The 17,138-nt window shown below is 46.6% G+C and overlaps 1 long non-coding RNA gene across 1 annotated transcript; it reads left to right on the top strand.

Moving 5' to 3' along the window:
* Positions 1-258: 258 nt before the first annotated feature.
* Positions 259-16,847, top strand: LOC132207836 (uncharacterized). The gene is made up of 2 exons (XR_009443890.1): positions 259-5,308; positions 12,971-16,847. It is a non-coding gene; the product is annotated as an uncharacterized LOC132207836 (long non-coding RNA).
* The last annotated feature ends 291 nt before the right edge of the window (positions 16,848-17,138 follow it).

The raw sequence follows: 17,138 nt of genomic DNA on the forward strand, positions 1-17,138 counted from the left end.
AATTACAGCCAGTGAGCCTTACGTCTGTTGCAGGAAAAGTTTTGGAAAGGGTTATAAGAGATAGGGTTTATAATCATCTCGGAAGCAACAATTTGATTGGAGATAGTCAACATGGATTTGTCAAGGGCAGGTCGTGTCTCACAAACGTCATGGAGATTTTGAGGAGGTGACCAAGCATGTGGATGAGAGAAGGCCAGTTGACGTCGTGCACATGGACTTCAGTAAAGCCTTTGAGAAGGTTCACATGGTAGGCTATTGGAGAAAATACGGAGCCATGTGATTGAGGGAGATTGAGCAGTTTGGATTAGAAACTGGCTTTCGGTAAAAAGGCAACCAGTGGTGTTTGATGGAAAATATTCAGCCTGGAGTCCGGTTACTCGTGGTGTGCCTCAAGGATCTGTTTTTGGCCCACTGCTGTTTGTCATTTTTATAAATGACTCGGACGCAGGCATAGGTGGATGGGTTGGTAAGTTTGCAAATGACACTAAAGTCGGTGGAGTGGTGGACAATGTGGAAGAATGTCGCATGTTGCAGGGAGACTTGGATAAAGTGCAAAATTGGGCGGAAAGGTGGCAAATGGAGTTCAATGTGAGGTGATTCGCTTTGGGAGGAATAATAGGAAGGTACAATACTGGGCCAATGGAAAGATTCTTGGTAGTGCGGATGTGCAGAGGGACCTTGGCGTCCATGTACGTAGATCTCTGAAAGTTGCCACCCATGTTGATAGCGCTGTGAAGAAGGCATACGGTGTGTTAGACTTTATTGGTAGAGGGATTGAGTTCCAGAGCCGTGATGTCATGCTGCAACTGCACAAAACGCTCGTGCGACCTGTTCTGGTCGCTCCATTGCGGGACGAATTCGGAAGCATTGGAAAAGGAGCAGAGGAGATTTACCAGGATGTTGCCTGGTCTGGAGTGAAGGTCTTATGAGAGAAGGCTGAGCGACTCGAGTCTGTCCTCATTGGAGAGAAGAAGGCTAAGAGGGCCTTTAATAGAAACATACAAGACGATCAGAGAAAGATGAGTCAGGGTGGACGGTGAGAGTCTTTTTCCTAGGATGATGATGTTGGCTTGTACGAGGGGGCTCAGCTACAAATTGAGGGGTGATGGATTGAAGACAGATGTCAGAGGCAGGTTCTTTACCCAGAGAGTGGTAAGGGCATGGAATGCCCTGCCTGCCAATGCAGTTAACTCAGCCACATTCAGGGCATTTGAACAGTCCTTGGATAAGCATATAGATGATGATGGGATAGTGTGAGGGAACGGACTTAGATTAGTTCACAGGTTGGCGCAACATGGAGGGCCGAAGGACCTGTTCTGTTCTGTATTTTTCTATGTTCACAGATGACACGAAAATGAGTGAGAGAGTCAAGTCTGAAGAGGACAATGAAAATCTGCGGAAGGATGCAGAAAGTTTAAGTGAATGGACAAGGGCCTAGCAGATGGAGTCCAATGATGGTAGATGTGAGGGTATCCATTTTGGTAGCAATTATGGAAAAATGGAGTCTTGATTAAATGGTGAAAAATTGCAGCATGCTGCTCCGCAGAGTGAGCTGGGCAGCCTTGTGTCTGAATCAGGTAGTTTGCAGATGCGGCTGGTAATTGAGACAGCAAATGGAATAGTGTCCTTCATTGCGAGACTGATGCAGTTTAAAAATCGGGAGGGTATGCTACAGTTGTATAGGGTGCTGGTGAGGCTTGGTGTGGAGTAGTTTGTGCAGTTTTAGTCACCTCACTTGAGAAAGGATGTACTTGCACTGGAGGGGGTGCAAAGGAGGTTCACGAGGTTGATTCCAGAATTAAAAATGTTGCTGTACGGGGAGAGATTGAGTAGACTAGGATTGCAGTCCCTGGAATTTAGAAGAATGAGGGGTGATCTAATAGAAACTTTTAAAATTATGAAACAAATGGATCGGAAATTGTTTCCACTGATGGGCGAAATCCCAACTCGGGGGCACAGCCTCAAAATAAGTGTGAACAGATATAAAACTGAGTTGAGGATGAGCTTCTTCATCCAAAGGGTTGTGAATCTGTGGAATTCTCTGCCCACTGAAACAGTTGAGGTTCCCTTGTTGAATGTTTTGAAAGCCAAAACAGATAGATCTTTGAACAGGAAAGGAATTGAGGGTTATGGTGAATGGGAGGGTAAGTGGAGCTGAGTCCGCAAAAAAGATCAGCGGAACGAGCTGGAAGAGACAGATGGCCTACTCCTGTTTTATTTCTTATGTCCGTATGTCCTTACATTGCCATCCATGTCATTCCTCCTTCCCTGGAATAGGCCAGTTCTGAACTGAACAGTAGGTCTTTAAATAACTCCCACATATCAAATTTTGACTTGTTCAATAAAAGCTCCTCCCAATTAATACTGCTCAGCTCCTTCCTCACACTGATGTAATTTTCCCTCCCCCAATTTCGTCCCTTCCCACAAGGTCCTGATTATCCATGGCTGTCTTAAAGTGTAAGGAGATGCGATCGCCCATTTAAGAAGCTCCTGGTTCACTGTTTTTCCCAAGTGGGAATCAGCTACAGGCTTTCTTGTTCCACGATGGGGGAGGAAATGGCCGAGAGGTATTATTGCTGGACTGTTAATTCAGAGACTGAGATAACATTCTGGGGACCTGTGTTCAAATTCCAGCACAGCAGATGGTGGAATTTGAATTCAATATAAAAGAAAGTCATGAATTAAGAATATAATGATGACCATGAATTCATTGCCAAATGTCAGAAAAACTCAGCTGGTTCACTGATGTGCTTTAGGGAAGGAAACTGCCACCCTTACATGATCTGGCCTATATGTGACTGCAGACCCACAGCAATATGATTGACTTTGAACTGTCCCCTAGGCAATTAGGGATGGACAACAAACACTGCGTAGCCAGGGATGTCCTCCTCCCATTCACAAATAAATAAAATTGGATTCTACATCTTCCGATCCAAGATCGTTTCTTGCTCTCATACTAATTTCTTCGCTTACAGTCACTTTCCCTCCTGCCTGTCTTTTTGGAATGTCGTACAGCCCTGCGCACTTACCTCCAGTGTTGATCTCCTTGTAAACATGTCTTTGTAATAGCTATAAAATCATGCCCATCAACCTCGAAATGTGCTATTAATTTGTTGACTTTGTTCTGAACACAATGAGCACGCAAGCAAAGAGCCATGAATTTAGCTTTATCACTTGATTTCACCTCTTGACACTATTTACAGCTGTTTTCTGTTTGTACATGCTGCCTTTTCCAGTACCACGCTGAGTATTGTTATCCCGATAGTTCTTTCGTCTCAGTCCGTGTGTATTCCTGGGCGAATGTGCTCGTGTGGTCTCAGGAGTTGGGGAGGTCACGGCTCTGGGACAGCCGTTTCATCGCCCAATGCTGCAGTTAAGAAGAAAAGAAAATCTCTTGCTCTGAGCTCTGCAAACCTGGGCAATGTCAAAAGGGAAACAAGGTCAAAAGAAATTCAACAAGAATCTCAAAATTAACTGCTGAATTCATATCAACATTACGGGGATCGCCCAACTTAGTGGCCACAACATCCCACTTTCTATTCTTCACAAACAATCCAAAGGCTGAAGTATCCGTATCCCTCTTAACTTTTATGGTTTTTGAGCTAAATTCTTTTTTCTAACTTGTGCATATTTGTGGTGCTTTATGACTTCTTGCATTTAGCAATTGATAAACTCACTCTCTCACGAGTTCAGGAGAAGCCAGTTTTATGGAATCCTCAGTGTGGAAACAGGCCACTCAGTTCAACAAGCCCACAGCAACCCTCCAAAGAGCATTCCACCTAGACCCATCCCCATTCCCCTACTCTATCCCTGTCAGCCTGCATTTCCCATGGCTAATGTACCTAACCTACACATCCGTGGGCACTGTGGGTAATTCAGCATTGCCAATCCACCTAACCTGCACATCTCTGGACTGTGGGAGGAAACCAGAGCACCCAGCAGAAACCCACACAGACAACGGGAGAATGTGCAAACTCCACACAGACAGTCATCCGAGGCTGGAATGGAACTCAGGTCCCTGGTGCTGTGAGGTAGCGTTACTAACGACTGAGTCACCGTGTCACCCTGAGTTATCTTGACTCCTTCTGAAACATAGGAAGGTATCCACAACCCAAAGATCCTTTTTAATCAGCTTAATTCGTACCAACTGAGGTGGATCTAGTTGGGTGTGTAAAGAAGGGGAGTCTTTCACGAGGGAACTTAACAATTTGGGAGACTCAGTCACCGAGGGAGCCTGACCCGAAGACTGGTCAAAACAATAATGATTCGATATGAATTAGTTAGAATGCAGCTGTTAACAGTAATCCTCCATCCCTATGTGGGAGCGAGATTTAACATTCAAAATCAAAACTGAAACTCTTGAACAAGGTAGTTCAAAACAGCCAGTTCTCTGATTGAGGTTGTTGACTTGCTCGCCGAGCTGGCTTCTTCTCATTCAGACGTTTCGTCACCATGATCGGTGACATCATCGGTACAGCCTCCAATGAAACGATGTTATTCTACTCTGTCTGGAATTGACACTGTCCAGTCTGTTACCATGAGTACTGTCATTTCCGGTTTTGATCTGTATGGGTTTGTGTGTGGGGGTCCAATTGGATCTGTTTGTTGGTTGCATTATGGGTGGAGAATCACGCCTCTCAGAGGACACTGCGACAAGGTAACCGTAGTACCCAAGCCAAGCATAGACACGCACAGGAATTCCGAGAGGCATGGTTCTGCACCCATTCTCCAGCCTCACAAATTTGGTCTCTTCAGTCTGAATATGATCACTCAACCATATCCTTGATGACAAACAATAGAGTCTTACTTCCCAAAATCTACAAACAGGACTGTCCAGACAGATCCATTTGTTCTCATGATATCATCTTCTGCTGGAGGGATTCCGAAATGTCTGCATTCTTCCTCAACTGAGCATTCCTTGCATTCGTGGTTGACAGAGCTGTCAGCCATGTCCATTGTGCTGCAGGGTTCCCAAGCGGAATATGAGTTGCTGTTCCTGCAACTTTGGGGTGGCATCATTTGTGGCACTGCAGGAGGCCCATGTTCAGTTTGGTTATGACTTTTGAGGAATGGATGGTCCCTTTGAGATTGAAATTGGAGAAAGATTTCAGGATTTTTTCATGTTCATGTCTTTCTGTTATGCCCCTAGGGAAAAAGCAATGAAAGTGCCGTTCATGTTTTGCACGGCGAGCTGCTGAATACTAACCGGTCTCACACCATAACCATCACCTTGCCCTTGTGAAGGCAGATATGGATAAGGTTCTCAAAGCTGATTGAAGATTGAAACCACTCTCGTCCTGTGACGATGGTAAGTTTCCCTTCTTTAAGAAAAAATGCTTGCAGCTGAATGAGCATAATATAGAGCATAGTGGCTCTGGTTAACACCGCTGTCTCAATTCCACCCTTTGGTGACTTTCTGTGTGGAGTTTGCACATTCTCCATGTGCCTGCATGGGTTTTCTCTGGGTGCTCGAGTTTCCTCCCACAGTCAAAAGATGTGCAAGGTTGGTGGATTGGCCATGCAAAATTTCCCAAGGTGTTCAGTGACGTGTAGGTTAGGTGAGTTATAGGTGGATGGGTCTGTGTGGGATGCTGTGAGGGGCAGCGTGGACGTGTTGGGCTGACGGACCTGTTTCCACACTGTAAGGGTTCTCTGATTCATGATTCTATGATTTTACTGAGTGCAAAGGTACAATATTGACTCGTCATATTTGTCTCACCTCTTTACACATTGACAAGAAAGCTTTAATGTCAGTTTCGATGCATTTGCCACTTGTCTGCTGTCTCTCACAAGGCTGACTATATCTCCTTCTCTAATGCGCATCTCCTGTCCACTGACACTGAGAGGTGACACTTGCTTTTCATTTAGTACAATCAATAAAACAATAGCCTCCATATTACATCCAGCGGCTTCTCTTAACACTCACACATTGTTCTTTATTTCCTCCAGGTATTGACCACTCATCATTTCTAATTCCTCATCTCTTCTCTCTCTCGCTCTCTCTCGCTCGCTCTCTCTCTCTCGCTCTCTCTCGCTCGCTCTCTCTCGCTCGCTCTCTCTCGCTCGCTCTCTCTCGCTCGCTCTCTCTCGCTCGCTCTCTCTCGCTCGCTCTCTCTCGCTCGCTCTCTCTCGCTCGCTCTCTCTCGCTCGCTCTCTCTCGCTCGCTCTCTCTCGCTCGCTCGCTCTCTCTCTCTCGCTCTCTCTCTCTCGCTCGCTCTCGCTCGCTCGCTCTCTCTCGCTCGCTCTCTCGCTCTTGCTCTCGTGGTCTTTATCTCAGAGGTTCACAGTCACACGATGTTGCACATGCATATTCTGTCCCTCATGCACAAACACACTACACACACACAAAAAAAAGTCGGGAACACAGTCTCTCACGAACACACTCTGTCACATTCTCACTCATTCATACTCCCTACTATCACACAGTCGTACACGGTCTTGCACACATACTGTGGCACACTTGCATGCACTGTCGCAGGATCTTTTGCCAATGCTCTTACTCTCAAGTACACACAGACTACCACAAATCTCTCCCTCACACACTTAGGTTTGCAAATTCACTTGCTGTCAAGCTCACTCACACTTACAGACACACTCACTCCCTCATGCATGCTGTAACACTCCCTTCTTGTGCTAACTCCCTTTCACACACTCTCAAGCACAGTCACTGGCACACACATTCTGTCGTGCGCACACACACACTTTCATGCACTGTCTTTGCACTCTTGAGCACAATCATATGCTCACCTCTCTCTTGCACACAGTCAATTTGATTTGAGTCAGAGATCATGGGAACTGCAGATGCTGGAGAATCCAAGATAATAAAATGTGAGGCTGGATGAACACAGCAGGCCAAGCAGCATCTCTGATGAAGGGTCTTGGCCCGAAACGTCAGCTTTTGTGCTCCTGAGATGCTGCTTGGCCTGCTGTGTTCATCCAGCCTCACATTTTATTATCTTGATTTGAGTCATCATTGTCACATGTGCCCAGGTACAGTGAAAAGTTTTCTTCTGCATGCAGGAAAGACAGGTGATATCAAACAAGGCGCATGAGTGAAACGGAACATAGTGACAGCTACAGAGAAGATGCACAGAGAGCAAGATCAAAATTAGATTTAAGCTTTTCAGTGTCCTATTCAGATGTCCAATAACAGCGGTGAAGAAGCTGTTCTTGAATCTTTTCACGCATGTATACAAAGTTTTTTTACATCTTCCCTTCAGAAAAAGGGAGAAGAGAGTGTAATTGGCGGGTGAGAAGGGCCTTTGATTATGTCAGTTTCTTTCCCGAGGCAGCGGGAAGTAGAGGTGGAATCAACGAATGGAAGGCTGGTTTGCATGATGGACTATGCTGTGTTCATGACTCTGTAGTTTCTTGTGGTCTGAGGAAGAGCTGTTGCCAAACCATGCTGTGACATGCATCCAGATAGGATGCTTTCTCTGGTACATGAATGAAAGTTGACCTTGCGGACACTCCAAATTACCTTAGCCTGCTGGGGAAATAGAGACATTTGGTGTGCTTTTTTGCCCATTGCGACGATCTGGGTGGACCAGGAGAGATTGTTGGTGATCGACACTCTCAACTATCTCCACCTCAGCAACATCTCTCTCACTGTCTGATGCAGGCGCTCACACACTCACATTGTGTCACCTATTCTGTCTGTCTGTCTCTCCCTCTCTCCCTCATCGCCCATCTCTCTCTCGCTCTCGCGCGCGCGCTCTCTCTCTCTGTCTCTGTCTCCCTCCCCCACCCCCCCAACCCCTCTGGCTTTGTCTCTCTCTCTCTCTCTTTTTCTCACATACCAACTCATTGCTCAGTATTCCATGGTATCTGAATTGTTGGAAGAATTAACTTAGACTGAGCGTGGATTTTCTCCCAAATTAGTTATGACAAAGCAGAACCAATTCTGCCTGGAAGAAGAAAGGCAGGAGCCATAATAATTATGGATTGTTTTGCGAGAGGAACCGTGCTGTGATATGCATCCAGATAGGATGCTTTCTGTGGTACATCAATGAAAGTTGCCCTTGTGGGCACACGGAATTGCCTTAGTCTCCTGGGAAGTAGAGACAACGGTGTGCTTTTTTGCTCATTGCGATGATGTGGACGGACCAGTGAACTAATCTAAGCCCATCCCCCTACACGATCCCATTATCATCCATATGCTTATCCAAGGACTATTGAAATGCCCCTAATGTGGCTGAGCTAACTGCATTGGCAGGCAGGGGGTTCCACATCCTTACCACTCTCGGAGTAAAGAACCTGCCTCTGACATCTATCTCAAATCTATTATCCCTCACTGTTGCTCATACAAGCTGACGTCATCATCCTCGGAAAAAGACCCACACTGTCCACCCTGCCTCATCCACTGATCATCTTGTATGTCTCTATTAAATCTCCTCTGAATCACCTTCTCTCCAATGAGTACACACCCAAGTCCCTCAGCCTTTCTTCAGAAGACCTTGGCTCCGGACCAGGCAACATTTCCTCTGCACCTTTTCCAATGCTTCCACATCCTTCCTGTAATGGGGCGACCAGACCTGTACGCAATATTCCAAATGAGACCGCACCAGCTGTTTGGACAGTTGCTCTGGATCTCAATCCCACTGCCAATAAAACCTAAAACACCGGAAGCCTTCTTCACAGCACTATCAACCTGGATGGCAATTTTCAGGGATCGACATAGATGGACACCCTCTGCACAGCAACACTGCCAAGAATCTTTCCATTGACCCAATATTCTGCCTTCCTATTATTCATCCCAAAGTGAATCACCTCACATTTATCCGCATTGAACTCCATCTGCCAGCTTTCCGCCCAATTCTGCAGTTCATCCAAGTCTACCTGTCACCTGCAACATTCTTCCACATTGTCCACCACTCCACCGACTTGAGTGTCATCTGCAAACTTACTTACCGATCTACCAATGCCTCCGTCCAAGTCATTTATAAAAATGACAAACAGCAGTGGTCCCAAAACAGATCCTTGAGACAAACCAGTAGTAACCAGACTCCAGGCTGAATATTTTCTATCAACCACCACTGGTTGCCTCCTTAGCCAAAGCCAGTTTCTAATCCAACCTGCTAAATCTCCCTCAATCCCATGTCTCCATGTTTTCTCCAATAGCCTACCATGTGGAACCTTATCGAAGGCTTCACTGAAGTCCATGTCCACCACGTCAACTGCCCGACCCTCATCCACGTGCTTGGTCACCTTCCAAAATTACTCAATGAGGCTTGTGAGACACGACCTGCCCTTGACAAATACATGTTGACTATCTCCCATCAAATTGGTGCTTGCTCGATGATTATAAATCCTCTCTCTTATAATCCTTTCCAGAACTTTTCCTGCAACAGACGGAAGGCTCACTGGGTTGAAAATGACCTGCGTCATCTCTCCTGCCCTCTTTGAACAAGGGCACAACATTTGCAACCCTCCAGCCTTCTGGTACTAAACCTGTAGACAATGAGGATTCAAAGATGAAGGCCAAAGGCTCCGCCACCACCTCCGTAGCCTCCCAGAGAATCTGAAAGTTTCGAAGGATGATGCGTTGTATCCGGAGGTTGGTGGGGTGGTACGTTAGGACGAGGGAGACTTTGTTTTGGTTGTTGTTGCGGGGTGGGGTGAGAGGGATTTGTTGCAGGAAATGCTGGAGACACGGTCGAGGGCGTTATCAACCACAGAGCGGGGCAAGTTGTGGTCCTTGAAAAATGAGGACATCTGAGATATACGGGAATAGAATACCTCATCCTGGGAGTGCAGATGCAGAGGCAAAGGAATGGGGAATAGGGGATGAAGTGTTGCGGGAATATGGTGGGAGGAGGTGTAATCTTGGTAGCTGTGGGAATTGGTGGAGTTGAAATGGATATTTGTTTCTCAGTGGTTGGAAATAGAGTGGTCCAGGAAGGAGAGAGAGGTATCAGAGATTGTCCAGGTTAACTTCAAGTTCGGGAGGAAGGTGTTGGTGAAGTGGATGAACTGTTAGAGCCCCTTGTGGGAACACGAGGCAGTGCCGGTACAGTCATCAATGTAACGGAGGAAGAGGTGGGGTTGAGGGCCAGTGTAGGTACGGAAGAGGGAGCGTTCCGTGTAACCTACAAAGAGGCAGGCATAGCTTGGGCCCATTTGGCTACCCTGGCCACCCCCTTTGTCTGTAGGAAGTGGGAGGAATTGAAAGAGAAACTGTTGAGGGTTGTTAAAGGACCGGAACTTGCCCCTCCTCAGTGGTCAAAAATGCCCTCGACCGTGTCACCCGCGTTTCCCACAACTCATCCCTCACACCCGCACCCCATAATAACTACCAAAACAGTGTCGTCCTCGCCCTCACGTACCACCCCACCGACATCCGGATTCAATGCGTCGTCCTCCGACCCTTCTGCCAGCTGCAATCCGACCCCACCACCAAAGACATTTTTCCCACCACCCTTAGGTGACCCCCTTATCCGCTCCACACTCCCCTCTAGCACTCCCTCCACCCAGCACTTTTCCCTGCATATCCATAAATGTTGTCATCACAATGTTTAAAATTCACTGGTCCCGATACCTCACCCCCATCCCAGGCCCCAGGAAGAATTTCCTCATCAAACAGATGTTTACCTGCACATCTGCTAATGTGGTAGACTGTATCCACTGTTGCCATTGTGGCCCCCTCTACATCGGGGAAACCAAACAGAGGTTTGGGGACCGCTTCACCTGTGCTCAGTTTGCACTAAAGAACTGCACCTCCCAGTCGCGAACTGTTTTGACTCTCCCTACCAATCCTCAGGTAACATGTCCATCCTGGGCCTCCTGCAGTGCCACAACGATGCCACCTGAAGGTTGCAGGAGCAGCACCTCATATTGCGCTTGGGAACCCTGCACTCCATGGTATCAATGTGGACTTCACAAGCTTCAAAATCACCCCTCGCCCTCCCGCATCCCAAAACCAGCCCACCTATCCCATCCTGCCACCTTAAACCCCACCCCCATTTCCTACCTCCTAACCTCTTCCCGCCCCGGAGACCTGTTCGTCCTCCCCGGACTGGCCTCTCCCCTCCCTCACCTCTGCTGGCTCCATCCCCACCTCTTTAACTTGTCTGTCTCCTCTCCACCTATCTTCTCCTCTATGCATCTTTGATCCGCCTCCCCCTCTCTCACTATTTATTTCAGAACTCTCTCCCCCTCCCCCTTTTCTGATGAAAGGCCTCGGCCCAACGTGTCAGCTTTTGTGCTCCTCAGATGCTGCTTGGCCTGCTGTGTTCATCCAGCTGCACACTTTGTTATCTTGACCAAGAGTGTTAGAGGCAAGTAAACATAGAACATAGAACATAGAACAGTACAGCACAGAACAGGCCCTTCAGCCCACAATGTTGTGCCGACCATTGATCCTCATGTATGCACCCTCAAATTTCTGTGACCATATACATGTCCAGCAGTCTCTTAAATGACCCCAATGACCTTGCTTCCACACCTGCTGCTGGCAACGCATTCCATACTCTCACAACTCTCTGCGGAAAGAACCTGCCTCTGACATTCCCTCTATACTTTCCACCAACCAGCTTAAAACTATGACCCCTCGTGCTAGCCATTTCTGCCCTGGGAAATAGTCTCTGGCTATCAACTCTGTCTATGCCTCTCATTATGCGTTGATAAAGTCAATGTCAGTGCTGTGTTGTCATGATAATCAGGCAACGCAACAGGAATGTACAAAAGGTGACATCTCAGGTCAGACTCTGACTTGTAGTTTCGAGGCTTGTGTTCAGAATCTGTCTTAGAGTTTTAACCTTTATTTCAAAAGCAAGAATTTATAAGATACCACACTGACTGTAACTACAAGTTGTGTGTTTCTTCAACAAAATATCTGCAAACCAACAAACATCCTGGATGAAGACTTATTATCTGACACTCCACTCGCACCAGTTGTATGATGTTTTGATCTGTCTGCTTATGAATTGTGTGACTGTGTGTTTTCCTCCCTGACCGCACCTGATGAAGGGACTGCACTCCCAAAGCTTGTGTGATTTCAAATAAACCTGTCAGATGATAACCTGATGTCATGTGACTTCTGACTTTGTCTATCCTAGTCCAACACCAGCACCTCCACATTATAACTGTTTGGAACCAAGTCAGCGCAACAGGTACATATCGAACATTTGACTTCGGAAGAATGCCGAGTGCTGAAAAGTTCATTAATAACAAAGGATTTCTTCATTATGCCATCTATCGTAACATGCTGCGTCTCACAGTCACAATGAAAGGATGGCCACTTGAATTTAGCAGGGCCAAGAACAGTTATGGACATTTTTAGCATGGGAGGAGGCCATTCAACCTATTTTATCTGTCCCAGCTCTCTCCCAGCGCAACAAAATTAATCCTTCTCTCGAACTCATTCCACATATTTCACAGAATTGAAATATATAGGTACATACTTAAGAGATTTTAACATCAAGTGAGCAGTTCTCGCACTTCACCTTGTCACTAAAAATGGAAAACGTGACTTACAAGGAGTGGGTCTTTATTTTGTTCTGTTTTGATGATGAAGCAGATGCAAGTCCAAGTGCTGGAACTGGCGTCTTGAACTTAGCAACTGTTCAATGTGCATAAAATGAATTCTGTGCACATCCACTAAAAGCAGTTTTATGGAAGGAAAAGGCACCAAAGAAGATTTGGTGTATTGTGCTTGATGCTATTATACTCCAACCTGTGAAAACAGAACTCTACAACTGTGAGTGTTGAGTTCTGAGAGGGTGCTATCTTGTTTGAATGTACATTGCTAAGCCTAGGCCTATTTTCCCAACAGCAAAATTGGTAATCCAGCAAGAAATGGATATTTCTCACATTTGTTGGCTGTAAGTGTGTTTAAAGTTTGAGTACAGTTTCCTTATATACAGGTGCTTAACCTGCTTTTACAGTTGGAACATTTGTTGTGCCAATGAAAATTTTTTGAATGTTTTCACCTCCAATTTTCCTCTTTATACATATTTGGTATTTTTTTCAGTGTCAGGACTATCTTCAAAATCTGAGATTGGGTTTTGAAAGACAGCAGTCTTTGTTTTGGAGAGATAATGGGAACTGCAGATGCTGGAGAATGCGAGATAACAACGTGTGGAGCTGGATGAAGACAGCAGGCCAAGCAGCATCTGAGGAGCACAAAAGCTGACGTTTCGGGCCGAGAATCTTCTTCAGAAAATGGGGAGGGGGTGCGGGTTCTGAAATAAATAGGGAGAGAGGGGGAGGCGGATGAAAGATGGATGGAGGAGAAGATAGGTGGAGAGGAGAGTATGGGTAGGGAGGCAGGGAGGGGATAGGTCAGTCTGGGGAGGCCGGACAGGTCAAGGGAGCGGGATGAGGGGAAATAGGGGTGCGGTATGAGGTGGGAGGGGCGATGGGTGAGAGGAAGAATAGGTTAGGGAGGCGGGGACGAGCTGGGCTGGTTTTGGGATGCAGTGGCAGGAAAGGAGATTTGGAAGCTTGTGAAATCCACACTGATAGCATTGGGCTGCAGGGTTCCCAAGCAGAATATGATTTGCTGTTCCTGCAACCTTGGGGTGGCGTCATTATGGCACTGCAGGAGGCCCAGGTTGGACATGTCCTCTCGGGAATGGGAGGGGGAGTTGAAATGGTTAGTGACTGGGAGGTGCAGTTGTTTCTTGCAAACTGAGCGTAGGTGTTCTGAAAAGCGGTCCCCAAGCCTCTGCATCGTTTCCCCAATGTAGAGGAAGCCACAACGGGGACAGCGGATGTTTTGGATATTTCTGAAGCATTGATTTTCATTCAGAGTTGGTTGGATTTTGCTGAAGCAATAGACGTAACTCACTATGACGTAGACAATGTCAGAGTTAATGTTTCGCGTCCTGTGACCCTTCCTCAGATCTCACTCTTCACTGATGCTGCCAGACCTGCTGAGTTTTTCCAGCAAGTTCTGCTTTTGTTGCTGATTTACAGTGCCCACAGTTCTTTTGTTTTTTACGACACAGAAAAAACTTGATCTCTGCAGGAAGCATGATGCTGCATTCTCCAACTTTGCTGCCTTTTTGAAATATAATATTGTCTTTTTAGGACAGAAGTGGCTTTTTTTGTTTGTTTTAACTTCGGCACATACTTTCTATGCAGGTGAAAAGTCTACACCTTTTCAGTTCACTGCAGTGCTGCATAATGAAGACTTGGAACAATTTTTTTTTATAAAGTAGAAAATCAGTGTGGTTCGTTTTCCAAAATGTGATTTGTAAGTGCAACACTTAACAGTGTGTTCATCAAACTATTGTTTCCTTTGATCTTTGTGTTGCAGAAATTTCTAGAATCATTTCATATATATTTTTCTTGATATATTTTAGCAGCTTTCCTGGAGCAAATCTGTTTTCCTTCGGATGAGACGACTTTCAGACATACTCCCTTTATTTAATTGCGGTAAAATGAGGAGGATTTTTATTCACTGAGACACACATGACTATATGTTGAAAGCATTGGAAAAAGCGTTCTGTTCGGACTGTCATGTTATCTGGTGTTTGTACCAGGCTTTCCGATGAAATGCAAGTGATTAAGGATGCTACTGATGCCACATGTTATTACAAGAAGAAATGAACATACAAGTAAGGATTTTATGCCACATTTATACATAGCATGGGCCATGCAGCATGGATGCAGTGACTGAGTGAAATGGGATGCAGTGACTGAGTGAAATGGGATGCAGTGACTGAGTGAAATGGGATGCAGTGACTGAGTGAAATGGGATGCAGTGACTGAGTGAAATGGGACGCAGTGACTGAGTGAAATGCTCACAGCGAATTGCCCCCTCCATCCTGACCCGCTCACAGCGACTTGCCCCTGCAGTCCTGACCTGCTCACAGCGACTTCTCTCTGCAGACCTGACCCACTCACAGCGACTCGCCCCTTCAGTCCTGTCCCAATCACAAGGACTTGCCCTCTCCGTCCTTACCCGCTCACAGTGACTTGCCCCTGCAGTCCTGACCCCCTCACAGTGACCTGCCCCCTCACTCCTGACCCGATCTACATTGAGGAAACCAAGCAGAGGCTTGGGGACCGCTTTGCAGAACACCTCCACTCGGTTCGCAACAAACAACTGCACTTCCCAGTCGCGAACCATTTTAACTCCCACTCCCATTCCTTAGACGACATGTCCATCATGGGCCTCCTGCAGTGCCACAATAATGCCACCCGAAGGTTGCAAGAACAGCAACTGATAATCCGCTTGGGGACCCTGCAACCCAATGGTATCCATGTGGACTTCACCAGCTTCAAAATCTCCCCTTCCCCAACTGCATCCCAAAACCAGCCCAGTTCTTCCCCTCCCCCGACTGCATCACAAAACCAGCCCAGCTGTTCCCTTCCCCCGACTGCATCCCAAAACCAGCCCAGCCTGTCTCCGCCTCCCTAACATGTTGTTCCTCTCACCCATCCCTTCCTCCCACCTCAAGCCACGCCTCATCCTGCCTCCTTGACCTGCCTGTCTTCCCTGGACTGACCTATGCCCTCCCTACCTCCTCACCTGTACTCTCCTCCCTACCTATCTTGTTTTCTCTCCATCTTCGGTCCGCATCCCCCCCCTCCCTATTTATTCCAGTTCCCTCTCCCATCCCCCTCTCTGATGAAGGGTCTAGGCCCAAAATGTCAGCTTTTGTGCTCCTGAGATGCTGCTTGGCCTGCTGTGTTCATCCAGCTCCACACTTTGTTATGTTGGATTCTCCAGCATCTGCAGTTCCCATTATCAGTGGCATTTTCCTCTTCATCAAAGTTTGTGCAAAAGCAACACGATATGGGGCGGCACGGTGGCTCAGCGGTTAGCACTGCAGCCTCACAGCACTGGGGACCCAGATTCAATTCCAGCCTCAGGCAACTGTCTGTGTGGAATTTGCACCTTGTCCCTGTGTCTGCATGGGTTTCCACCAGGTGCTCCGGCCTCCTCCCACAGTCCAAAGATGTGCACGCTAGGTGGATTGGCCATGCTAAATTGCCCGTAGTGTTCAGGGGCGTGGGTCTGGGTGGGATGCTCCAAGGTTTGGTGTGCACTTGTTGGGCCAAAGGGCCTGTATCCACACTGTAGGGAATCTAAACAAACCTGTTCCCACATCTCCATGTTATAACCCTGCTGATCACTGCACACAGAGATGTTTGAGAACAAAAGGATAACAATAATATTCAAACCTAGTGCTGGAGATGTATTTTAAATACACGGAGGCCAGTGTCGATCTCCAATTCAACTTTTATTTACAAATGAACTGTCTTCAACTTTAGCACTGCCTCATTCAGAGATAGTTGCCAGGGTGTCAGCATCTCTCATGCTCACACTTATCTGTCAGCCAGGGCTCCCTGATTTGGGCTGTTAATATGGAACAATCGGGCAACTCATATTCTGTGAGGTTCAACTGGCCGACCTGGTCACAAACCAGCGCGGTGTGTTCATCGAAAATCAAACGTACTAGAAAGATACCATTCCATACCAGTGTAAAGGAAGGCATGAGGCTAAACTGGGGAGGGAAGGGAACTGCTTATTGGGGGTGGCCCAGAGAGTAAAAGAAAATCGAATGGGAAGAAGACCATTTGAGACTGAGGGAGAGAGATGTAATTGCCTGAATGAGGCATTCCAATTGCGAAATGGATTTTTGTGTATACACCATGTTCAGTTTCCCCGATCTTCATCTGTACTCCTCTTTAAATCATTAGTATCTGAAATTTCTGTATCATTTCCAAATGTTCTGTCTCTAATGTTATGCTGTTGGAATTGGTTGAACTGCAGAGAGATTATTTATTTGCACAAATGTGTTCAGTGAAATGAGTTGCATGCTATATATGTATTATTCTTCCTGATTCTATTGTTTGCATACAAATTAAAGTTAGTTCCACTTTTGAACAACAAACTGCTTTTAGATGTCTGATGTATCTCATTTGCCTGCCACTTACTCTTGTTGATGAGTTGTGTTTCTGTTTGGTGAAGAAATATGAATGAGCTGGAGCACTAATGGCAATGCCCAATGTGGTGATCTTCCAACATTGCAGCTGGAAGGTGGGGCAGGAAGGGGGATGGGTTTCACAAGCACTATCACAGAAGGAAATGCAGAGACAGGTGATGTCTGTGGCAGCACCGAGACAGTGAGGAGAATGAAATGCAATGAAAGGGGAATCTGGCTGTAGTCTCAAAGGCACGGGCT

The sequence above is a fragment of the Stegostoma tigrinum genome, unplaced genomic scaffold, assembly GCF_030684315.1.
Source record: "Stegostoma tigrinum isolate sSteTig4 unplaced genomic scaffold, sSteTig4.hap1 scaffold_174, whole genome shotgun sequence".
Taxonomy (NCBI): Eukaryota; Metazoa; Chordata; class Chondrichthyes; order Orectolobiformes; family Stegostomatidae; genus Stegostoma; species Stegostoma tigrinum.